A 26875-nucleotide genomic window follows, 5' to 3' on the forward strand; every position below is an offset into this window, starting at 1 on the left:
AAGTCTCGCTGGGCTGGAGTGCAGTGGCACGATCTTGGCTCACTGCAGCCTCCGCCTCCCAGGTTCAAGCGATTCTCTTGCCTCAACCTCCCGAGTAGCTGGGACTACAGGCGTGGGCCACTACGCTCAGCTAATTTTTATATTTTTAGTGGAGACGGGGTTTCGCCATGTTAGTTGGCCAGGATGGTCTCTGTCTCTTGACCTTGTGATACGCCCACCTCGGCCTCCCAAAGTGCTGGGATGACAGGCGTGAGCCACCACGCCTGGCCTCTCCTACCTCTTTTTTAAGATCTCTTCCTGTAAGCACTGGATAATCTACTTCTAGTAATGTGAAACTGACTATATCTTGAATTCATATGTTTTCAATCAACCTGTTGCCATTTATATTCCACACTCTGCTCCCTTTTGACAGTTCAAGTACAGGTAGTCTCAGCGGTTCTGGAGACCATGTAAAGTAGGCAGAATTTCACCCTTTCATGCATTGTTACTTGTACCTAGTTTGAGTATCAATGCTAATATAGTAGCAAATACTTATAATAGTGTGTGCCAGGTACTGTTCCAACAGTACAACAAAAGCAATAAGAAGTTAATTTAGATCTTTTATAATAGGGATAGTGGTTAACAAATCTGTACATAATCAATTCACTGGATTAATAGGCATTCTCCATTCTCTATAAGCCATACTGACTGATGCTTATCACATTGCTTCTACCAGTTGAATTATAACCATGTCAAGGATCATTTTACAATAACTTACACTTGTGTTGTAATTATTCAGTTTAATACACAATCGCATAAACCAGTGAAATACTGCAGGCCGGGTGTGGTGGCTTACGCCTGTAGTCCCAGCACTTTGGGAGGCCGAGGTGGGCGGATCACGAGGTCAGGAGATCGAGACCATCCTGGCCAATATAATGAAACCTGTCTCTACTAAAAATACAAAAATAAGCTGGGCGTGGTGGCACGTGCCTGTAATCCCAGCTACTCAGGAGGCTAAGGCAGGAGAATCACTTGAACCAGGGAGTTGGAGGTTGCAGTGAGCCGAGATCATGCCACTGCACTCCAGCCTGGGTGACAGAGCGAGACTCTGTCTCAAAAAAAAAAAAAGAGAAATATGATTGCAAAATAGAAGAATTGTTTCCAAGAGAACTAAGTTAACCGCCCTAGAAAGACTAGATAAGTCAGCAGGCTCCTGTAGTCCCAGCTGCTCAGGAGGCTGAGACAGGAGAATTGCTTGAACCCGGGAGGTGGAGGTTGCAGTGAGCTGAGATTGCGCCACTGTGCACTCCAGCCTGGGCAACAGAGTGAGACTCTGTTCAAAAAAAAAAAAAAAAAAAAAGCAAGTCAACAAGGAGATGTCTATAAAAATTTATTAGTTTAATCTGCAGGAGTTCTTTATTTAAATCCTTAGCAAGTGTCTTTTTTTTTTTTCCTTGAGACGGAGTTTCACTCTTTTTTTTTTTTTTTTTTTTTTTTTGAGACAGAGTCTCGCTTAGTCGCCCAGGCTGGAGTGCAGTGGCGCGATCTCGGCTCACTGCAAGCTCCGCCTCCCGGGTTCACGCCATTCTCCTGCCTCAGCCTCCTGAGTAGCTGGGACTACAGGCGCCCGCCGCCTCGCCCGGCTAATTTTTTGCATTTTTAGTAGAGACGGGGTTTCACAGTGTTAGCCAGGATGGTCTCGATCTCCTGACCTTGTGATCCGCCCGCCTCGGCCTCTCAAAGTGCTGGGATTACAGGCGTGAGCCACCGCGCCCGGCCGGAGTTTCACTCTTGTTGCCCAGGCTGGAACACTCTTGTTGCCCAGGCTGGAATGCAATGGCATGATCTCGGCTCACCGCAACCTCTGCCTTCCAGGTTCAAGTGATTTTCCTGCGTCAGCCTCCCAAGTAGCTGGGATTACAGGCATGCGCCAACACACCCGGCTAATTTTGTATTTTCAGTAGAGACGGGGTTTCTTCATGTTGGTCAGGCTGTTCTTGAACTCCCGACCTCAAGTGATCCACCCGCCTTGGCCTCCCAAAGAGCTGGGATTACAGGCGTGAGCCACCATGCCCAGCGGTAAGTATCTTTTAAGTTCTCACTTTTTTTTTTTTTTTTTGGAGACGGAGTTTCACTTTTGTTGCCCAGGCTGGAGTGCAGTGGCATGATCTGAGCTCACAGCAGCCTCTGCTTCCCGGGTTCAAGCAGTTCTCCTGCCTCAGCCTCCCGAGTAGCTGGGATTACAGGTGCATGCCATCATGCCCAGATAATTTTTGTATTTTTAGCAGAGATGGGGGTTTACTATGTTGGCCAGACTGGTCTGGAACTCCTGACCTCAGGTGATCTACCTGCCTTGGCCTCCCAAAGTACTGGAATTACAGCACCATGCCCTTTTATACATTTTTAAGTCTGATACATCAGGTTATATAATCAGATTTGACTTCTGAAAAGGTATTTAACCAACTGATACCTTTATTTTCATGTAGTTCATTGCAGCAATTAGAAGCTTTCAGTTATGAATATCTAGTGTCAACTATTTCACACACCAAAGCGGGTCACTTTCATTTTTAAAAAATGTTTATATGTCTTACATTTAATTTAATTACATGCCTGACGATGCTCAATAAGCATGAATGCTGAGAAATGGCCTATACTTATTTTATTTTATTTTATTTTATTTTATTTTTTTTTGAGACGGAGTCTCGCTCTGGCACCCAGGCTGGAGTGCAGTGGCCGGATCTCAGCTCACTGCAAGCTCCACCTCCCGGGTTCACGCCATTCTCCTGCCTCAGCCTCCGGAGTAGCTGGGACTACAGGCGCCCGCCACCTCGCCCGGCTAGTTTTTTGTATTTTTTTAGTAGAGACGGGATTTCACCATGTTAGCTAGGATGGTCTTGATCTTGTGACCTCGTGATCCGCCCGTCTCGGCCTCCCAAAGTGCTGGGATTACAGGCTTGAGCCACCGCGCCCGGCCTGAAATGGCCTATACTTATACTGATGCATTTTAAGGAACTGTGGATTAATTTACTTTAGTATTTATTTGATTCCCTCCTTATTTCACATGTAGTCAAGTACCAACTCATGCCCCTTTCTCTGAAATTTCTGAAGTGTTTTTCTGCCCCAATTGCTGCTGCCTTAATCCAGACTGCTTTTATTCATAACTCTTAATAGTAAGGCTCCCTATTGCCTCTTCTAGTTTGGAAGTCTTGTACCCTTTCTGTTTTGGTTACTTTTTTTGGTTACTACAGAAATTACAACACATATTTTTAACTTATCAAAGATTAATGTTAATACCTCTGTGTTCCTCTTCGTCAGTACAAGGGCCTTGAAGATTTTTTTTTTTTTTTTTTTTTTTGAGATGGGGTGTCACTCTGTCACCCAGGCTGGAGTAAAGTGGCATGATCATGGCTCACTGCAGCCTTGACCTCCTGGGCTCAGGTGCTCCTACTGCCTCAGCCTCCTGAGTAGCTGGGACTACAGGCACACACCACCACCCTTGAATAATTTTTGTATTTTTTCTTTTTATAAATTAAAAAAAAAATGCCTCCCATCGGCATCTAGCAAATTTCTGTATTTTTGTAGAAACTTGGTTTCGCCATTTTGCCCAGACTGGTGACCTTGAAGATTTAACTCCATTTATTCCCCTCACAATTCACATGCTATTGCCATTTTATATTTAATTGTATGTATGTATGTGTGTGTGTGTGTATACATATATATATAAATTTTTTTTTTTTTTTTTTTGAGACATGGTCTCACTGTGTCACTCAGGCTTGAGTGCAGTGGTGCGATCTCGGCTCACTGAAACCTCTGCCTTCTTGGCTTGAGTGGTTCTCCTGCCTCAACCTCCTGAGTATCTGGGACTAAAGGCATGTGTTACCATGGCCGGCTAATTTTTTTTTTTTTGTATTTTTAGTAGAGACAAGGTTTCACCATTTTGGCCAAGCTGATCTCGAACTCCTGACCTCAGGTGATGTGCCAGCCTTGGCCTCTCAAAGTGCTGGGATTACAGGTGTGAGCCACCATGCTCAGTCTGTATATTTTCTAGAGCACTTTTAGATTTACAGAAAATTGAGCAGCTAATACAGAGTTCCCATATACTTCCTCACCCTACTTTCTCATTATTAACATTTTGCATTATTAGTGTCTTTGTTACAATTGATGATATGTTATTAACTAAAGTCCATTGTTCACAGTTGTCCACTGGCTTCCATTAGGCTCTTTATTTATTTTTAGTTTTAGTTTTTTGAGATATAGTCGACTCACTCTGTCGCCCAGGCTGGAGTGTAGTGGCGCGATCTCCTCTCACTGCAATCTCTGCCTTCCAAGTTCAAGCAATTCTCCCTGTATCAGCCTCCCGAGTAGCTGGAATTACAGGCGCCTGCCACAAAAAAAAAAAAAAGTAATTTTTGTATTTTTAGAAGAGATGGGTTTCACCATGTTGGCCAGGCTGTTCTCAAACTCCTGACCTCAAGTGATCCACCTGCTTTGGCCTCCCAAGGTGTTGGGATTACAGGCATGGGCCATCACACCTGGCCTGTTATAGAATATTCTCAGCCATTATCTTGACATATATTGCTTCTGTCTTATTCTGTCTTCTCTGGCATGCTAAACATACACTAGACCTCACTGTGTTTTCTCTGCCTCTTACCCTGTCTCTCGTATTACTTGTCTTTTTGTTTTCTTATCTAAATGCTTGGTAGTTTCTTGTGACCTATCTTCCACTTGATTAATTTTCTCTTTAAATTTGCCTAGTCTACATAAACCTATACATTGAAATTTTATAAGAGCTGAGTCGCTCTTATCCTGAGGGTGTAGCCCATGGGTCTTCTAATGTATGGGGTGGCTTTCCCACACTCCCCTCATTGGGCAGGGCCTGGGCTTTGACTTTCTTCTCTCCCTATACTCCCAGGCCTCTCAAATTATAGCTTAATTTCATTGATTTTTCTTTTTCTTTCTTTTTCTTTTTCTTTTCTTTTCTTTTTTTTTTTTTGAGGTGGAGTCTTGCTCTGTTGCCAGGCTGGAGTGCAATGGCATCATCTCGGCTCACTGCAACCTCCACCTCCCGAGTTCAAGTGATTCTCCTGCTTCAGCCTCCCAAGTAGCTGGGCCTTCAGGCATGCGCCCCTGCACCCAGCTAATTTTTGTATTTTCAGTAGAGACGGGATTTCACCATGTTGGCCAGGCCGGTCTCAAACTCCTGACCTCAGGTGATTCACCCGCCTTGGCCTCTCAAAATGCTGGGATTGTAGGTGTGAGCCACCATGCCTGCACTAATTTCAAAAATTTTTCTTTAGAATTTAATCTACAAATGACTTCAGATTGGAATCATTTTTTATTTTTAAATTTTAACTTTTAGAGACAGGACTTCATCCCTAGGCTGGCCTCGAACTCCTGGGCTCAAGTGATTTTCCCACCCCAGCCTCCTAAGTAGCTGAGACTACAGGCATGTGCCACTGCACCCAGCAGAAGTGATTTTTATGAGTTCTGGTCTTGTGTCTCTGGATTCTTGGCTTCTTATGGAAGTAATTCTTTATTTCATTGCTTTGCAGTCAATAATATAAAACTAACACTTAGTGTGTGTGAACTCTGGTGTCACTGTAAAGTTTACCTCCTTGTGACTTTCACTTCTCATCTGCTTCCTTCTTCCTTCCTGCCTATAGGTGGTTAGCATTGGCGTTGTCGTCACTCTTGGCCTTTAAAGTCATTTATTTTATTTCTTGTTCTCTGTCTACTTTTAGTTAAATTCAGATTAAATGGAAAGATTTCTTAAAATTTTATTTTTAAGAAAGGCCATGAGAGGGAAAACAAATAAGGTATATTATCAGTGGTTTCTTATTTCAAACCTGGGTCTAGGGATAATTTGGCTTAGTTCTATTCTTCCTCTCTACCTTGTCTGGGTCTTAAATTGTTAGGTTCCTCACTTGATCCTGGCTATTACTAGATGTGATGAGATTAGTTTGGAATCTACTTTCTAGTATGTTGGCCATGGTTAGCTAAGTATTTTATTTATTTATTTATTTATTTATTTATTTTTGAGACGGAGTCTCGCTCTGTCCCCAGGCTAGAGTGCAGTGGCGTGATCTCAGCTCACTGCAAGCTCCGCCTCCCAGGTTCAAGCAGTTCTTCTGCCTCAGCCTCCCTAGTAGCTGGGACTATAGGAGCATGCCACCATGCCCTGCTAATTTTTATATTTTTAGTAGAGATGGGTTTTCACCATGTTGGCCAGGATGGTCTCGATCTCCTGATCTCATGATCCACCCGTCTTGGCCTCCCAAAGCGCTGGGATTACAGACGTGAGCCACCGCGCCTGGCCCCCATATCTTACTCTTAACATATCCTTTTTCTAAAATACTGCATATATTGCAAAGGATTGGAATAGGAATAATATAGCTTTGATACTAGAATCTGCTAAGAAGTTAGCTAGCTCTAGTTAACTTAGGAGTCATTTCAATTCTCTGGGTACTTCCAATTTAAAATTTTATGTTTGATGAACTACACAAAAAGGAAGCCAGATTTGAGATAGGGGATAATAAATTCCAAAAATTCCAGTTAAGTATTAGTAGTATGAAAGAATGAGTGGTGGTGTTAAAATATAAACCTTCAGGAACAAAGGTTCTATAGGATAAAATCTGCCAAAATTCTTTCCTTCATTTTGTATATATATAGCCTTTTGGGAACATGGGTTGCATAGAATAAAATAATGATGTTAGAAAAATACCATAGGAGCAAGAAAAGTACCTTGTTTTGCCCATTAAGTATTCTCTGAAGACAGCAGCAAGGAAAATAAAGGTGAAACATTTTTCTAAAAATAGTCTCAAAATAAGGATGATGTCTGTTTTCTAGTCCTAACTAGATGAGGGAGATAGAGATTTATTATTAAACAGCTTCTTTTTTGAGACTCAGTCTCACTCTGTTGCCCAGGCTGGAGTGCAGCAGTGCGATCTTGGCTTACTGCAATCTCCGCCTCCCAGGTTCAAACGATTCTCTTGCCTCAGTTTCCCGAGTAGCTGGGATTACAGGCGTCTGCCACCACGTCCGGCTAATTTTTGTACTTTTAGTAGAGATGGGGTTTCACCATGTTGACCAGGCTGATCTCCAACTCCTGACCTAAAGTAATCCACCCACCTCGGCCTCCCAAAATGCTGGGATTACAGGCATGACCCATCACGCCTGACTTTGAACTTCTTTTTTAAAAAATTGTGGTAAAATATAACATTTACCCTTTTATTCATGTTTATGTGTACGGTGGCATTAAGTGCATTCATATGGTTATACAACTATCACCACCATCCATCTTCAGAACTTTTTTTTTTTTTTTTTTGAGATAGTCTCGCTCTGTCACCCAGGCTGGAGTGCAATGGCACAATCTCGGCTCACTGCAACCTTGGCCTCTAGGGTTCAAGTGATTCTTCCACCTCAGCCTCACAAGTAGCTGGGATTACAGGCACCCACCATACCTGGGTTATTTTTTTGTATTTTTGTAGAGACAGAGTTTCACCATGTTGGCCAGGCTGGTCTTGAACTTCTGACCTCTCAGGTGATCCGCCTGCCTTGGCCTTCCAAAATGCTGGGATTACAGGTGTGAGTTACTGCGCCCGGCCCAGAACTTTTTCGCCTTCCCAAATTGAAACTCCATGCCCATTAAATAATAACTCCCAGGCCAGGCACGGTGGTTCAAGCCTGTAATTTCACTATTTTGGGAGGCCGAGGTGGGCAGATCACGAAATCAGGAGTTCGAGACCAGCCTGGCCAACATAGTGAAACCCCCATCTCTACTAAAAATACAAAAAAATTAGCCGGGCATGTTGGGTGCGTACCTGTAATCCCAGCTACTTAGGAGGCTGATGCAAGACAATCACTTGAACCTGGGAGGCGGAGGTTGCAATGAGCCGAGATCATGCCACTGCACTCCAGTCTGGGTGACAGAGCGAGACGCCGTCTCAAAAAACGAAGCAACAACAGCAAAGAAACCTACCAATAACTCCCCATTCTCCACCTCTCTCTCAAGCCCCTGGCAACTATCATTCCGTTTTTCCATCTCTGTGAATTTGACTACTCTAGGTACTAATGTGAATGAAATCGTAACAGTATTTGTCCTTTTGACTGGATTGTTTCACTTAGCATAGTGTCTTCAAGGTTAATCTGTGTTGTAGTATATGTCAGAATTTCATTTCCTTTTTAAGGCTGAGTAATATTTCATTGTATGCATATACCACATCTTATTTATTCATCTGTTGATGGACCCTTGGGTTACTTTGACCATCTGGCTATTGTGAATAGTGCTATAAAAAACAAATGCTGCTGCTATGAAAATAGCTCTAGTCTCACAGTCCCTGCTTTAAATTCTTGTGGCTGCAGATCCAGAAGTCGAATTGTTGGATCATATTAAACTGTACTCTTGTTGACCTCCTCTCAGGCCTTATTGATAAGGGACAGCTAGAAAATAGTGGTTCTTTTAATTCACATTCTACAAAAGCTTTGGAAGTCTTAAAAATTCTGTTAACGGATGCAGATGAGCTAGTAATGATAGTCTAATTGCAACTATTACAAATAGTATTATTGGCCCGGTAAGTAAGAACTAAGCTACTTTGTAACTTGGCGAGTTACACAGGATAGCCTTTTTTTTTTTTTTTTTTTTTTTTGAGATGGAGTCTTGCTCTGCCACCCAGGCTGGAATGCAATGGTGCAACCTTGGCTCACTGCAACCTCCACTTCCCAGGTTCAAGTGATTCTCCTGCCTCAGCCTTCCAACTAGCTGAGATTACAGGTGCCCACCACCATGCCTGGCTAATTTTTGTATTTTTAGTAAAGACAGGGTTTCACCATATTGGCCAAGCTGGTCTTGAACTCCTGACTTCAGGTGATCCGCCCGCCTCGGCCTCCTAAAGTGTTGGGATTACAGGCGTGAGCCACTGCTCCCGGCCATAGGATAGCCTTTCATGTTAGTCAAACCATAGGTTGCTTTTAGAATATCACACATTTACTATCCATATTTGCTGTACTAGAGTTTTACTGTATTTTATTTTGTTTTTGAGATAGGGTCTCACTCTGTTGCCTAGGCTGGAATACAGGGGTACGATCTCAGCTCACTGTAACCACTGTCTCGCGGGTTCAAGCGATTCTCCTGTCTCAGCCTCTCAAGTAGCTGGGACTACAGGTGCGTGCCGTCACGCCTGGCTAATTTTTGTATTTTTAGTAGAGATGGGGTTTCACCATGCTGGCCAGACTGGTCTCGAACTCTTGACCTCAAGTGATCCACCTGCCTCAGCCTCCCAAAGTGCTGGGATTACAAGCATGAGCCACCATGCCCAGCTAGAATTTTATTTTAAAATTGAGTATTGGATTTTATTTCATTTAAGAAAATTTTTTCTACAAAGAGAATTTTATTGATGGCCCTAGTTTATTCCCTCCTAAAAGACCAGCTGCAACCAGATTAAGTGAACACAACCTCAAGATTTTATTGTCGTCGTAATAAAAGATGATGCTTATCACTGGATGGCTTCAGCCCAGGGAATGGAGGAAGCAGTGAGCCAAGATGGCCATTGCACTCCAGCCTAGGTGACTGAATGAGACTGTCTCAAAAAAAAAAAAAAATGAGTATGGCCTCAAATAGTATTATAATCAGTCCTTTGAGGACTGGTAATGTTGCCTGCGTAAAGATTACATGGTGCTGGTATATGTTTTAATGGATGTGAGCTATATGACTGATAATTTTGCTTCTATAAAACGTATATATGTGACTTTTAGTACATAAACTGCAGCCAGTGTTGTTGATCACTTAGTTCCTGTTCTACCTGACTCTAAAGGACTACTAAGGATTAATTGTGGAATTAAAATATCATCTGAAGGTACAGCTGATCTCAGGATCCTCCAATTCAGGATATCTTCTGTTATTAACTTCAGCCAGATTTAATGTTCAAATTTAGCAGTAGTTACTAGCGTCAAACTAACTTATCCAGTCTCCATTATATTGACAGTTGACCAGCTAGAACAAAACACATCTCAGTTAATTTCTTTTGAAAAGCCATTTGACCTGCTTATGTCTGGTTAAGATGAAGGAAAAGAGATATAATAACTGTATCAAATTTTTTTTTTTTTTTTTTGAGATGGAGTCTCACTCTTTGCCCAGGTTGGAGTGTAATGGCTTGATCTCAGGTTATTGCAACCTCCACCTCCCTGGTTGAAGCAATTCACATACCTCAGCCTCCCGAGTAGCTGGGACTACAGGTGCTCGCCACCACGCCTGGCTATTTTTTGCATTTTAGTGGAGACTAAGTAGGGTTTCGCCATCTTGGCCAAGCTGGTCTCCAACTTCTGACCACAAGTGATCCGCCTGCATCAGCCTCCCAAAGTGTTGACATTACAAGTGTGAGCCACCGCACCTGGCTTATTTTTTGTATTTTTAGTAGAAACAGGGTTTCACCATGTTGGCCCGGCTGGTCTTGAACTCCTGACCTCAGGTGTTCTGCCCGCCTTGGCCTCCCAAAGCACTGGAATTACAGGCATGAACCACCATGCCCGGCCTGTGTCAAAAGGTTAGTGTCCAAATTTTGCAGCAGTTGAGTTCAACCAACTTTTACACATCTATACTGTATTTAGGTTGTTAGGGGAATTTTAAAAAATCAGTCAGATGTACTGTATACTTTTTTTTTTTTGACACAAGGTCTTTGTTGCCTAGGCTGGAGTGCAGTGGCACGATCACGGTTCACTGCAGTCTCGACCCCCTGGGCTGAGTGATCCTCCCACTTCTGCCTCCTGGTACAGGGGACTACAGGGACAGACACCACCACCCCAAGCTAATTTGTTTGTTTGTTTGTTTGAGACAGAGTCTTGCTCTGTTGCCCAGGCTGGAGTGCAGTGGCATGATCTTGACGCACTGCAACCACCACCTCCCAGGTTCAGGTGATTCTCGTGCCTCAGCCTTCTGAGTAGCTGGGGCTACAGGTGTGCGTCACTGTACCTGGCTGATTTTTGTATTTCCAGTAGAGATGGGGTTTCACCTTGTTGGCCAGGCTGATCTCGAACTCCTGGCCTCAAGGGATCTGCCTGCCTTGGCCTCTCAAAGTGTTGGGATTACAGGCATAAGCCACTGCACCTGGCCAATATTTTTGATAGAGAAGGGGTTTCACCACGTTGCCCAGGTTGGTCTTGAACTCCTGACCTCAGGTCATCCACCCATCTCAAGTGATTCACCTGCCTCGGCCTCCCAAAGTGCTGGGATTACAGGCGTGAGCCACTGTGCCTGGCCCCGATGCATTGTATAGTCTTGAGGCATTTATAATCAGACAAACAGGGACTCAGATGCCTATGGCACATAGCTGAGGATGGATATGCTGATGGGAAGGTATTATGAGCCCAGAATAAGGGAGTATAATTAACTTGTTCATTGTGTATTGGTCAGAAAGCAGAATTAAGATTACTGTAGATTGACTGGCTGTGGTGGCTCGTGCCTATCATCCTAGCACTTTGGGAGACCAAGGCAGGTGAATCACTGGAGGTCAGGAGTTTAAGACCAGCCTGGCCAACATGGTGAAACCCTGTCTCTACTAAAAAATACAAAATTTTTTGTATGGGCATGGTGGTGGGCACTTGTAACCTTAACTACTGGGAGGCTGAGGCAGGAGGATCACTTGAACCTGGAGGCGGAGGTTGCTGTGAGCCAAAATTGCACCACTGCACTACAGCCTGGGTGACAGAGCAAGACCCTATTGCTAAAAAAAAAAAAAAAAAAAAAAGCAAAAGGAAAGATTACTGTAGATAAACAACCTCATGGGCAGGCGTGATGAGGTGGCGGTGAGCCAAGATCACACCATTGCACTCTGGCCCAGGCAACGGGAGGGAAACTGCATCTCAAAGAAAAAAAAAAAAACCTCAGAAAAATTTTGATACAATATTATTAGGAATAAATTAAAGAATGATTAGTACAGGATAGCTTGGATTTGAAGCTTAGCAAAAGAGTTTAGAGTCCAGGGCAGAGGCTTTTTTTTTTTTTTTTTTTTTTTAAGATAGCGTCTCACTCTTGCACCCAGGCTGGAGTGCAGTGGCTCAGTCTTGGTTCACTGCAACCTCTGCCTCCCAGGCTCAAGTGATCCTCCCACCTCAGCCTCCCAAAGTGATGGGATTACATGCGTGAGCCACCACGCCTGGCCGGGGCTTGTTTTTAAGGAATTAATCTTGTAGTTTCCTTGAAGTCTTAGGTATTTGGTAAAAAAATTTAAAAATTGTTATTATTATTATTATTTTGGAGATGGAGTCTTACTCTGTTACCCAGGCTGGAGTGCAATGTCATGATTTCGGCTTACTGCAACCTCTGCCTCCCAGGTTCAAGCGATTCTCGTGTCTCAGCCTCCCGAGTAGCTCGGATTACCGGCGCACGCTGCCATGTCCAGCTAATTTTTTTTTGTATTTTAGTAGAGACGAGGTTTCACCATGTTGTCCAGGCTTTGGTCTCGAACTGCTGAGCTCAGGCAATCCACCCACCTCTGCCTCTGAAAGTGCTATGATTACAGGTGTGAGCCATCGTGCCTGGCCGAAAAATTAAAATTTTTTACTAGTTAATATATAGTACAAAATTCAGAATCTTTCACAGATATACAGTGAAACAGCTCTTCTACATTTCTCCCTTATCCACCTGATTTCCTTCCTAGAGACAACTGTTACTAAGTTTCTTATATTTGAGAGCTATGTCTGCAAATACGTATGCATATTCAACCCTTCCATTTTAAAAAAATGCAACTATATTATATAAACTATTGTGCATTTTGCTTCTCGTGCTTAAGATATTCCAGGAATTGTTTTACATTCATACATATAGAGCTTCTTTGTTTTTTTTTCAAGGCTGCTTTGTATTTCATTGTATGTCTGAACCGTTTCCTGTTGATGGACACTTAGATGGACAGCAGTGTTTTGTTGATATAAATAGTGCTATAGTGAATAATCTTGTACATAATGTCATTTAACACACATTCAGTTATGTTTACAGGATAAATCCCTAGAAGTGGAATTGCTTTTTCCAAGGTTATATACATTTGTGATATTAGTAGATATAGCCACATTCTTCTCCATGGAGAGGAGGAATTTGTCTCCCATAGTCAAATATGGCAAGGGGTGGACAGGCATCAGGGTCCTTGAACTCTGTAAAATGATGTGTAAGTATTTGTGTGTGTGTATATATATATGTCTTTAGAAAGAGTCCGTGGTTTTATTACATTCTTAAAAAGTTATTTGGCTGGGCACAGTGGCTCATGCCTATAATCCCAGCACTTTGGGCAGCTGAGGCAGGAGGACCATTGAGCCCAGGAGTTTGAGACCAGCCTGGGCAAAGTGCTGAAACCCCATCTCTACAAAAAATACAAGCAATCAGCCGGCATGGTGGCATGTGCCTATATCCAGGAGGCTGAAGGGGGAGGATCACCTGAGCCTTTGAGGTTGAGGTCAAGGCTAGAGTGAGTTGTATTTGCACTTCTACACTTCAACTTGGGTACTAGAGTGAGACCCTGTCTTAGAAAAAAAAATATTCTGTGACTCAAAGTAGGTTAAAGAAACCACTGTCTTGTAGTCAGTTGACCTGAATTAAGCACACTGCTTTGTTTTTCTCTACACAGTATTTTTCTCTTACAGGAAGTATTTGAGCAGAAGCTATGTACATAATTATTAGAGATGTTGTGTGGAGAGTCATTGTGGAAGAGACTGGAATAAATCTAATTCCCAACCTTTTACTGTTATTCCTTGCACTCTTGAGACCATGTTTTAAAAGGCTTTTCCCCCCATTATTAGACTGAATTTATTAAGCAGTACTTTATTTCTCCAATTTTATTAATCAGACCTTTAGATAGTTTGTGGTAAGTTTTACTGCAGGCAGTTGAAATCCTTTCATCTATTAGGAGTTGATAAAAGTTGAGCTAAAGTCAAGTCTGTCTGACATTTGTATTGTATTGCATGGTATGGTATGGTATGATATGGTGTGGTATGGTATGGTATTGTATTTTTTTGAGACAGAGTTTTGCTCTTGTTGCCCGGGCTAGAGTGCAGTGGCACAATCTTGGCTTACTGCAAACTCCACCTCCAAGGATCAAGTGATTCTCCTGCCTCAGCCTCCTGAGTAGTTGGGTTTACAGTCCCGTGCCACCATGCTCAGCTAATCTTTTGTATTTTTAGTAGATATGGGGTTTTACCATGTTGGCCAGGCTAGTCTCGAACTCCTGACCTCAGGTGATCTACCCACCTTGGCCTCCCAAAGTGCTAGGATTACAGGTGTGAGCCACTGTGCCCAGCCAAATCTGACATTTTAACTAGACTGTGTCAGTGAAAAATAATTCAGAGATCCTCATTATTATTTCTTGGACTTACTGAAGATATGAAGAACAAACCTTTATACCTGATAATGTCCATATTTCTTTTGAATTCTCTGTGGTAAAATAGGTTTAAATGAGGGTTCACATTAAATTCTGCAAGTACTAGTGCAAGTAAAATTTCGTTCACTGTAACAGATTCCTTAGGGCTTTCAGGTTTTGGGATATTGGAATTAATTTGTAATATACATATTATCAAAAGTTAAAATTTCTAGTTTTTTAGGTCCTGGAGAGAAAACAGTAGCACCATGTAATGAATTAGAAAGTTAAAAGATTTAGGTAACTTAAACATAGTTGATAGTGTCGTATAAAGCCCCTTTTTTTTTTTTTTGAGACAGTCTTCCTCTGTCGCCCAGGCTGGAGTACAATGGCACAATCTCAGGTCACTGCAACCTCTTCCTCCTGGGTTCAAGCAATTCTCCTTTCTCAGCCTCCCGAGTAGCTGTAATTACAGGTGTGCACCACCACACCCAGCTAATTTTTTGTATTTTTAATAGAGGTTTTGCCATTTTGGTCTGGAACTCCTGACCTCAAGTTCTCCACCCGCCTTGGCCTCCCAAAGTGTTGGGATTACAGGCGTGAGCCACTGGGCCCAGCCAAGCCCTGTCTTTTTGAATACTGTATTATTATTTGGTAGCTGATTTTAGAAGAGGATTTTTCTAGAGATGATTAGAATATTTTATGTGGGGAAAAGTGAGGTAGGACCTGTATGTCTTGCTTGATTGATACTGGAGCAAAAGTTAAAAGGTCTCAACTCTTGATCAGCTATTTTCTTTGGTTTATATGTTTGTTTGAGACATGTTCTCTCTCTGTCACCTAGGTTGGAGTGCAGTGGCGCAGTCATGGCTCTCTGCAGCCTGAACCTCCAGGGGCTCAAGAGACCCTCCCACCTCAGCCTCCCTGAGTAGCTGGGACCGCAGGCATGCGCCACTATCCCCAGCTAATTTTTGTATTTTTCGTAAAGACGAGGTTGGCTGGGCGTGATGACTCATGCCTGTAATCCCAGCACTTTCGGAGGCTGAGGCGGGTGGATCACCCAAGGTCAGGAGTTGGAGACCAGCCTGGCGACCATGGTAAAACGCTGTGTCTACTAATAACACAAAAATTAGCCAGGCTTGTTGGCGTGCGCTTGTTGTCCCAGCTACTCGGGAGGCTGAGATAGAGGAATCGCTTGAACCCAGGAGGCGGAGGTTGCAGTGAGCTGAGATTGAGTTGCTACACTCCAGGCTGGGTGACAGAGTAAGACTCCATCTTCCAAAAAAAAAAAAAAAAAAAAAAAAGACGGTGTTTTGCCATGTTGCCCAGCCTGGTCTCGAACTCCTTGGTTCAAGTGATTCGCCCGCCTCAGCTTCCCAGAGCGTTGGGATTACAGGTGTTAGGCACCGTGCCAGCCTATTTTTTACCTACTGATAGTACTCAGTAAGGAAAACAAAGAGAAAATTGTTACATACTCTGGATGAGAACTGAAGGAGCCATTTGTTGTATAGAATTATTTGTTGGCCAGGCAAGGTGGCTCACGCCTGTAATCCTAGCACTTTGTGAGGCCGAGGTGGGCGGATTGCCTGAGCTAGGAGTTTGAGACCAGCCTGGGCAACATGGTAAAACCCTGTCTCTACTAAAAATACAAAAAATTAGCCGGGCATGGTGGCATGTGCCTGTAATCCCAGCTACTCGGGAGGCTGAGGCACGAGAATTGCTTGAACCTGGGAGGCAGAGGTTGCAGTGAGCTAAGACCGTGCAACTGCATTCCAGCCTGGGTGACAGAGCAAGACTCTTGTCTAAAAAAAAAAAGAATTATTTCTTGTGAAAAATTTATTTTACCAAGTTCTCCAAAGTTTTCTTTATTTCTAAAATAAAAGATTAGAACAAAATTCTTATTATGGGCCTTTCTTACAGAACTTTTTAGCGTGCCATTTGCTATAATGGGATCCTGCTTTTACTAGCAAACCTTTTATTACAATGAATTTCCTAGATCGGGCCTTTGTTATTGTGATTTTATTTTTCAAAGAGGTGAGGGTCTCCCTATGTTGCCCAAGCTGGAGTGCAGTGGCTCTTTGCAGTTATGATCATAGTTTACTGTAGCCTTAAACTCCTGGGCTCAAGTGATCCTCCCGCCTCAGCCTCCCAAATAGGGAAGACTACAAGTGTGTACCACCACATCTGGATAATTATATCTTTATATTTAAAAGAATGGAAAAAGATACTGTATAAACAGTATCACTAAGTATAAAAAAGCCAAGTATAAACACTAAGTATAAAAAAGTTAGAGTGATTTTATTAGACAAAGGAGACCTCAGAACAAGAAAAATATTGCTAGGGGTAATAAAGCACAATTCATCAAGAAAGGAGGATCAATTTTTTGAGAAGACACAGCGGTCCTAAATGTATATGCATCCAGTAACAGAGTGGAAGCAAAAACTGACAGTTGAAAGGAGAAATAGACAAATCCACAATTACATTTGGAAATTATAACATCTCCCTCAATAACTGATAGAACAAGCAGGCACAAAATCAGTAAGGTTATAGAAGATTTGGACAATACTCTCAATGGACTATACTTAATTGACATTTATAGAACACTCTGCCCACATTCTTTTGAAGTGCACATGGAACATTTACCAAAATAGACCATATGCTGGGCTGCAAAACACATTTCAACAAATTTAAAAGGATTAAAATGTAGTGTCTACTCTGAGTACAATGGAATTAAACTAGAAATGAAAAAGATATCTGGAAAATCTCCAAATATTTGAAAGTGAAATAACATACTTGAAAATAACCTTTGGGTCAAAGAATTCGCAAAAGAAATTAGAAAATATTCATAACTAAATGAAAACAATATATCGAAATTTGTGGGATACTAGAAAATATTTGTAACTAAATGAAAATGAAAACACAGTATATCAAAATTTGTGGGATACAGCTAATACAGTGCTTTAGAAGGAAACTTCAGCTTTAAAAGAAAGGTCTAAAATCAGTGACCTAACATTCTGCCGTAATAGAAAGAGAAATCTAAATAGAAGAGAAATAATATGAGAGCTAAAGTAAATGAGATAGAAAACAAGGCCAGGTGGCTCACTCCTGTAATCCCAGCACTCTGGTTGGGCAAGGTGGACTTGAGTCTGGGAGTCTGAGACCAGCCTGGGTAATATAGCAAAATACAAAAATACTGAAACACAAAAATACTGGAGGAAAAAGAAAAGAAAAAAAAAAGAATGCGAATCTGAATAACCCCATATTTATTACAGAAATTGGATTAAAAGTCTTCCCACAAGGCCAGGCACGGTAACTCATGGCTGTGGTCCCAGCACTTTGGGAGGCCAAGGTAGGAGGATCACTTGAGCCCAGGAGTTTGAGACCAGCCTGGGCAAATAGCAAGACTCATCTCTACAAAAAATATAAATAAGTAAAAATTAGCCAGGTGTGGTGGTGCACCCCTGTGGTCCCAGCTGCTTGAGAGACTGAGATGGGAGGATTGCCTGAACCCAGGAGGTTGAGGCTGGAATGCAGTGGCTCAATCGCTGTCACAAACAAACCATCAAAGTCTTTCTAAAAAGAAGAATCCAGACCTACATGGCTTTATTGGTAAATTCTATCAAATGTTTAAGGAAAAAATAATACAATTTTTTTTCTTTTTTTTTTTTTTCAAATTTCACAAGACATTTTTGAGGCCAGCATTACCTTGATACCAAACCAGACCAAGACATTAGGAAAAAAGAAAACTGTAGCTCAGTATCCCTCAATATATATGCAGAAACGATTAACAAGATATTAGAAAATTGAATCTAGCAGTGGATAAAAACACAACTAATTGGATTATCCCAGTTGCAAAGTTGATTTAGCGTTAGAAGTCATTGTAATTCACCATATTAATAGAATAAAGGAGAAAAGCTAAGTGGTTTTGTAATAGTTACCTAAAAAGCATTTGACAAACTTCAATGATATTTGTGATAAAAGCTCTCAGCTAACTAAGGAATAGAAGGGAACTTCTTTAATCTGATGAAAGGCATTTATCAAAAATGTGTAAATAACATCATAGTTAGGATGAAAGAGTGAATGCTTTCTATATAATACTCCAAACAAGTCAATGATAATTGTTTTCACAACCTCTATTAAACATGTGCCAAAGGTCCTAGCCAATGAAATAAGGCAAGTAAAAGGAATAATCTTACAGATTACAGAGTAAAACTATTTATTCTTTAGATGTCATGATTGTGCACATAGAAAACCCTAAGTAAGCTATAAAAAAGCTACTAGAATTTAAGTTTAGCTAGAATACAAGTCAATTTGCAAGATCTAGTTGTATTTCTCATACTAGCAATGAACAATTGGCAGTTGAAATAAAAACAAACAAAGCAAATCGTTTATAATACCATCAAATAATGTGCAATGTTAAAACACTCCCCAAGAACAGAAGAAATTATTTTGTGTTCTTTCATAGGTGAAGGCATTCAGGTGCAAAGGATTAAAGAACATTAATTTGTTCATAAGCATGTCATTATAAACATCTATGTAGTAGATACTGTGTTAGGGATATAGTAGTGAATAAAAACATTGACCCGTGCCCTGATAGAATTTATAATCTAATGGAAATTGAAGGGAGAAATAAATTTAGGGCCTCAGTTTCCGGCTTTGGCTTAACATTTTTTATCTACATGAGTGGTTCAAAGCTTTTACTTTTTAGTTATATCTTTTTTTTTTTTTTGAGACGGGGTCTCACTGTGTCACTTAGGCTAGAGTGCTGTTGCACGATCTCACCTCACTGCAACCTCTGCCTCCCGAGTTCAGGTGATTCTCATGCCTCAGCCACCCTAGTAGCTGGGATTATGGGCATGTGCCACGATGTCCAGCTGACTTTTGTGTTTTTAGTAGAGATGGGGTTTCGACATGTTGGCCAGGCTGCTCTTAAACTCCTGGTCTTATGTGATCCACCCACCTCAGCCTCCCAAAGTGCTGGCATTACAGGCATGAGCCACCGCACCTGACCTGGTTATATCTTTTATCTATCTAATTTTTTTTTTTTTTTTTGAGACGGAGTTTTGCTCTTGTTGCCCAGGCTGGAGTGCAGTGGCATGATCTCAGCTCACCACAACCTCCACTTCCTGGGTTCGAGTGATTCTCCTGTCTCAGCCTCCTGAGTAGCTGGGATTACAGGCATGCACCACCACCCTGGCTAATTTTTTTTTTTTTTTTTTTGTATGTTTAGTAGAGACAGGGTTTCTCCATGTTGGTCAGGCTGGTCTTGAACTCCTGACCTCAGGTGATCTGCCCTCCTTGGCCTCCCATAGTGCTGGGATTACAGGCGTGAGCCAGCGTGCCCGGCCAGTTATATCTTAAATATTGTGACTTGTTGAATAATTTGGCCCCTATGGGTGGCAAGTTATTTTGTTGTAGTACATGCTTGGTAGTTCGCAGGGTGGTTGAAACTGGTCAGTTGGTTAAAATTTCATGTTAAGGATGGTCCATGCAGGACTCCCATACAGGGGAAAAGAAGTAACTAATAATCTTCATTGAGCACCAGCTGTATTTCAGGCACTGTATTACCCTCATCCCTAACATATAGTACTATTTAATCCTTGAAACATCCATAAGGTAAGTGGTTTTTCTTTTTGAAATCCACAGATTTCAAGAAGAGCTAATACAACTTCAGTGATTTGCCCAGTTTTATACAGTGGTTCAGAGATTTAGTCCCATACCTATTTGACTTTAAACTATCAGGACTAGCTGTTCTCTGTTGGTCATACCCTTGGACCATCCCATGCGTTCCTAGTCAAGAGGAAGTGCAAGTAAATGAGATTAATTTTTTAGGCAGGGCATGGTGGCTCATGCCTATAATCTCTGCACTTTGGGAGGCCGAGGTGGGTGGATCTCTTGAGCCCAGGAGTTTGAGACCAGCCTAGGACCCTACCTCCACAAAAAAATTAAATAAAAAAAAACTGGACATGGCGGCATGAACCTGTAGTCTCAACTACTTAGGGGGCTGAGGTGGGAGGATTGCTTGAGCCTGGGAGGTTGAGGCTGCCAGCGAGCTGTGATCGCACCACTGCACTGAGCCTGGGCGAAGCGTGAGACCTTACCTGAAAAAAAAAAATTATAGTGCTAATTTTGAATCTATTGTATTTTTATTTTTATATTTATTTATTTATTATTTTGAGACTGAGTCTCACTCTGTCGCCCAGGCTGGAGTATAGTGGCGTGATCTTGGCTTACTGCAACCTCCGCCTCGCAGGTTCAAGTGATTCTCCTTCCTTAGCCACCCAAATAGCTGGGACTACAGGTGTGCGCCATCATGCCTGGCTAATTTTGGAAGTCTTAGTAGAGACGGGATTTTGCTCTGTTGCCCAGGTCTTGAGCTCCTGACCTAAAGTGATCCATTTGACTCAGCCTCCCCAAGTGTTGGAATTACAGGTGTGAGCCACTCTGCCTGGCCGTGATTTTATTTTAAAAGTATGTCACTCACAAGAAAAAACACTGTCAGGATTTCTTGTGGTACACCTCACAGCTGATATGTCAAAGTGCCAGTTTTATTTCTTATTTTAAAATTTTGTTTTAGAGGCAGGATCTTGCTCTGTTGCCCAGACTGAAGTGCAGTGGTGCGATCATAGCTCACTGTCGCCTCAAACTCCTGGACTTAAGTGATCTTCACAACTCAGCCTTCCAAGAAGTGAAGACTACGGTCATGTACTACCATACCCAGCTTTTTCTTTCTTTCTTTTTTTTTGGTAGAGACCGGGTCTTACCACGTTGCTCAAGCTGTCTTGAAGTCCTGGCCTCAAGTGGTCCTCCCACCTTAGCCTCCCAAAGTGTTGGGATTACAGGCATGAGCCACCACGTGTGGCTCAAGACACCAGTTTTTTTTTCTATTTATTTTTTTATTTTTTATTTTTGAGACACCATTTTAAAAATGCTTTTACTACACTTTGTTTTCAATGTTTTTTTGAGACACAGTCTTGCTATGTCACCCAGAATGTTGGGTGGGATGTTGACTCCTGCATCTTATTATTATACCAATTCCAGGCTGGAGTGCAGTGGCGCGATCAAGGCTCAGTGCAACCTCTATCTCTTGGGCTCAATCGATCTGCCTACCTCAGCCTCCTTAGTAGCTGGGACTACAGGTGCACGCCATCTTGCCTGGCTAATTATTATTATTATTTTTTCTGGAAATGGGGTTTTGCCATGTTGCTCAGGCTGGTCTCAAACTCCTGGGCTCAAGTGATCCTCCCGCCTCGACCTCCCACAGTGCTGGGATTACAGGTGTGAGCCTCTGGACCCAGCCAATACGCTTTAATCCAAGTCTGTGTCTATTTAAATTGCAAGTTAGTTTAACTCGGAGCCACAAGCCTGTGCCTTGGAAATATGTACTTTAGAGTCATAGGTAACAGTTATCTGGCTGAGAGTCTGTGTGTGGGTTATACCAAATGTACTGCCATCATTTGATTATAGGTTAGTAGTGTAATTTTTGAAATTGGCAGGTCACAGATGAGATTGCCATGCCTTAGTGGAAAGCTCTTCCAACTGTCTTCTCCAGACAGATAGGTAGAACCTGGAACCAGTGCTAGGATGTGTGTGTATGTAGGAGGTAGTCATTGGTTATACAAACTTAAAATTACTATCTTAACTTCTGGGCCTTGAAGGAAGGCCGTTTTAGTGATGTCTGCCACAGTCAAGAGCCAGAACTGGAATATTGACTCCTACATCTTACTATACCAGTTCCAGGAGGAATTTTGTTACACAGTTTCTACTGGAGATGGCAGTCGGATTTTCTTTTTTCTTTTTTTTCCTCATATGTGAAGTAATAGTCTCTTCACAACAGAAAAAGCCGCAAACCTAAACTTGTCACTGAATTTTCTTCAAGGTTACATACCTCTTGGGTATTTTAAATCTAGATTATGTTGATTTTTATATTTTTGTTCTCATTTTTCTATTTCTTTGTTTTCTTTACTGTGAATGTGCTACAGGATTTTGTACAGAGCTTCTAGTTTCTGTCTGTAATTTGAATACTGGATTTGTAGTATTTTAACCGATAAAAGAGAAATTTTTAGCCTAAGGAGAAAGCTAAAAACATAGATTATAGGCCCCATAATGAAATATATAGTAGTTGCATATGGCTAGTGCTTCTATGTGTATTGGAAGCATACTGTTTTCTCTTAGGATTTGTTTTTTCTTCAATGATTAATTTTCAGTTATATAAGGAATGTTTGCATAGTTTTATAATAATGAGAACTGTAATAGCTCATTTTCCACTCAGCAGATGATTTTGGGATCTACCAGATAGATGTTGATACATACAGACCTAGTTTGGATCATTATTCTTTAAAGAATCATCCTGTAAACACATTTATTTACGGTGTTTTGTCACTTATTAAAAGTGGGGTTTTTTTTTGGCTGGGTGCAGTGAGTCACACCTGTAATCCCAGCACTTAGGGAGGCTGAGGCAGGTGGATCACTTGAGGTCAGGAGTTTGAGACCAGCCTGGCCAACATGGTGAAACCCTGTGTGTACCAAACATACAAAAATTAGCTGGGCGTGGTGGCGCCCACCTGTAATCCCAGCTACTCAGGAGGCTGAGGCAGGAGAATCGCTTGAAACAGGGAGGCAGAGGTTGCAGTGAGCCAAGATCGTGCCATTGCACTCCAGCCTGGGCGACAAAGCAAGACTGTCTCAAAGAACTTTGTCTTGATGGTATATGATGATATTTTTGTTCGTTTACTACTACACAGAATCATTCATTTAAAATCACAGTATTTTTGGTCAAAGTTAAATGGAAATAAAAAATTGACCTCATTATTATCTCTCTACCACCCAAACATGTTTGCTACTCTTTTTTTTTTTTTTTTGGAGACAGGTTCTGGCTCTGTCCCCCAGGCCAGAGTGCAGTGGTGCGACCTCAGCTCCCCGCAACCTCAACCTCCCCAGGCTCAAGCCATCCTCCCACCTCTACCTCCTGAGTTGCTGGGACTACAGATGTGCACCATCATGCCTGACTAATTTCTTTATTTTTGATAAAGGTGGGGTTTTGCGATGTTGCCCAGGTTGGTCTCAAACTCCTGGCCTCAAGCAATCCTTCTGCTTCAGCCTCCCAAAATCCTGGGATTACAGGTGTGAGCCACCTCGCCTGGCTTTTTAATTGATTAATTAATTTTTATTTATTTTATTTTGTTTTTTTTTTTCAATAGAGATGAGGTGTTGCTGTGTTGACCACGATGGTCTCGAACTCCTGTCGTCAAGCCATCCTCCTGCCTCAGCCTCCCAGAGTGCTAGGATTACAGACATAAGCCACTGCCCAGCGGCAGTTTTAAAATAAGTCAGGTTTCTTTTGTTCTTTTAAAAATTTTTTCTTGAGATGGGGTGTTGTTGAAGATGATTTTTGTGAGTTAAAAGGGTATAGTGCTCTCTGCCAGATTGAAAGTAACGTGGGGATTTTGCCAGTTGTTGTCTGTTTTAATCACGCACTCTGAAACGCGAAATAACCACAGCATGGGTTCAGGGACCCACTGAAAGGTGAACCTGAGCTAAAACTCCGCTGATCACCTGCCCTCCACTAAATCCTCTTCTGACTGGTGGACCACAGTGACAGTTGGGTCTTCTGGAATTAGTGCTAGTTCAGAGCCAGTGTCTAGTTGATAATCCTTTTCCCCAATACATAGCCATCCTGATAAGAGGCCATAGGTCCTTTTGTGGATGTCTAGGAGAAAAATTAATGGTATCATAGAAATTTTTGTCTGTGTAATAGTGTCATCCTCATGGAAACTTGACCTTCTCTTCATTCAGTGGGTTCTAGATCTGTAAACTGCAATCTGGGAATTGATTGAGCATCTGTGATTCTCGTTTTTATGATTAAAGTTAAACTTTTGACCAGGCACAGTGGCTCATGCCTGTAATCCCTGCACTTTGGGAGGCCAAGGCAGACGGATCATGAGGTCAGGAGTTCGAGACCAGCCTGGCCAATATGGTGAAACACCTGTCTCTACTAAAAATATTAAAAAAATAGCTGGATGTGGTGGTGCGCACCTGTAGTCCCAGCTGCTCGGGAGGTTGAGGCAGGAGAATTGCTTAAACCCAGGAGGCGGAGGATGCAGTGAGCTAAGATCATGCCACTGCACTCCAACCTGGGTGACAGAGTAAGATTCCGTCTCAAAAAAAAAACCAACAACGCCGGGCGCGGTGGCTCATGCCTGTAATCCCAGCACTTTGGGAGGCCAAGGTGGGCAGATCGCCTGAGGTCAGGAGTTCAAGACCAGCCCAGCCAACATGGAGAAACCCTGTCTCTACTAAAAAATACAAAATTAGCCAGGCATGGTGGCGCATGCCTGTAATCCCAGCTACTCAGGAGGCTGAGGCAGGAGAATCTCTTGAATCCGGGAGGTGGAGGTTGCGCTGAGCCAAGATCATGCCATTGCACTCCAGCCTGGGCAAAAAGAGTGAAACTCCGTCTCAAAAAAAAAAAAAAAAAAAAAGGTTAAACTTTTTTCACTTGACCTAGAACTCTTCTGTTTATACACATCAAGTAAGAAAACAACCTAACAGATTTCACATCTGTTTCACTTCTAGGAATGTTGTAAGGTCTCTGGGAGTCAGACTATTTTGATTGTTATTTTGACTCTGGTATGGTGTGAAAAGGTAGTACTACTAATGACTAAAATAAAAGGCATAGAGATGCTTAGTTTTTAAAATGGCATTATCTTCTTTACTGGAGTATGGGGCAGTTTGACTTTGTTGGCAGCTGTGCTTCTTCATATCTAGGCAGGCTTAACTTTTGTCTTCTCTTCTCAGTTGAAAGCTGCCAATTTGGTCTAAGGAGGAAATGAAAACTTTAGAAACTCAGCAAATGTTGACATTTAAACTTTTACAGGAGTGAAAGATTAACCTTTGGCCTCTATTCTACAAGTTTTTCTTAGTTTATATGAGCCTCCTTCGTGGTGCTGAAGGACTGGAGTCAACATTTGCATCTTAACCTCAGTGTTCATGGATTTATAATTTACCCACAGAATTTTCTCTAGGCTTATAACTAAAGTATTTTTTAAGATCCCCCTCCGAAAAAAAAAGTACATTTTAAGTATATTAGAAACATGTTTTACTTTATTTTTGCAAACTGTACTCTTGTAAAAACAAGAAACTTGACTCTTGTTCTTCTTCTAAACTGTCTATTTGATTTTTTTACTTAGAAAATTATCAGAAGGAGACGGGGGAGGCAGTTTAAATGTTGTCATAAACAGTAGAGCTTTTATGGAGAGATCTTATCAAAATTAGTTTTGATTTAACATATCAGACTAGTTAATTTAAAAAATTTGCTAGTTTTTTTTTTTTTTTTTTTTTTGAGTCTGTGGGTGGCTCTTTTAAAGGATAATTTTCCCTCCCAAGTGACATGGATATTAGTAAGCATTCTCCCAGATAGCTATTATATAGCAAAATGACAAGTAACAGATTATTTTACTAAGAAAATAAGATAAAATGCCACATAGTTAAACTTAAATAATGTGGACAAAGAAGCATTTAATGTACCAGAGTATGAATTTACCATTCAATTTATGGTTTTAGGAGATCTAGAAAAGAGGAGGAAAAAACAATAAATATGCAAGAAGAAATAAATACATTGCAAAACAGAAGAATGGGAAATAATCAAGAGTTGGAAAATTAGGAAACAAAAGGCAAAATGAAGGAGAGTACATCGGATATAACAAAAGGTACTGAGGACTTACAAAAAGAAAATACTGGAAGTGAATGTTGTTAGTTATATGAAAGTCTCAATGAATAAATAATTTCAAAGACACTAGGAATTAGTACTGACGAAATAAGACATAAAAATCAGAACAGGGGCTGGGCGCGGTGGCTCCTGCCTGTAATCGCAGCACTTTGGAAGGCCGAGGGCAGGTGGATCCAGCTAAGTCAGGAGCTTGAGACCAGCCTGGGCAACATGGTGAAACCCTGTCTTTACTAAAAATACAAAAATTTGTGCTGAGGCACAAGAATCGCTTGAACCTGGAAGGTGGAGGTTGCAGTGAGCCGAGATTGCACCACTGTACTCCAGCCTGGGCAATAATAGAGTGAGACTCCATCTCAGCAACAACAACAAAAAAACCAAAACCAGAATAGACTCCTGTAACCAAGAAAAAAATTGAGGTGATTGTAAAACTACTTCCTCCTCTGCCCCATACCGCCTTAAGGGGGCAAAAGTCCACTCTGTAGGTATTGGTGATTTCTCCTTTTATTTATTTATTTATTTATTTTTTGAGACAGGATCTTGCTCTGTCACCCAGGCTGGAGTGCAGTGGTACAAACATGGTTCACTGCAGCCTCGACCTCCTGGGCTCAGGCAGTTCCCCTACCTCAGCCCTCCCAAGTAGCTGGGACCACAGGCATGGGCCACCACACCCAGGTAATTTTCTAATTTTTTGTAGAGATGGGATCTTGCTGTGCTGCCCAAGATGGTCTGGAACCCTTGGGGTCAAGTAATCTTCCCTCCTCAGCCTCCCAAATTGTTGAGATTATAGATGTGAGCCACCACTCCTGGTCTCTCCTAACCTTTTAAGAAGCAGATATTT

The 26875-nt window shown here is 41.8% G+C and overlaps 1 protein-coding gene across 12 annotated transcripts in view; it reads left to right on the plus strand.

Annotated features, from left to right (window-relative positions):
- TLK2 (tousled like kinase 2) overlaps positions 1 to 26875 on the plus strand; it is a 143150-nt gene that overhangs the window by 7712 nt on the left and 108563 nt on the right. For 3 of the 12 annotated variants that reach the window (XM_065531820.2, XM_074020064.1, XM_065531819.2), the window contains one exon: positions 25872 to 26017. The exons of the other annotated variants lie outside the window; for them this stretch is intronic. The gene's annotated coding sequence lies outside the window, so the exon portion shown is untranslated. The remainder of the gene's footprint in view (positions 1 to 25871; positions 26018 to 26875) is intronic. 12 annotated transcript variants of the gene reach the window in all.

Source organism: Macaca fascicularis, chromosome 16, assembly GCF_037993035.2.
Source record: "Macaca fascicularis isolate 582-1 chromosome 16, T2T-MFA8v1.1".
NCBI lineage: Eukaryota > Metazoa > Chordata > Mammalia > Primates > Cercopithecidae > Macaca > Macaca fascicularis.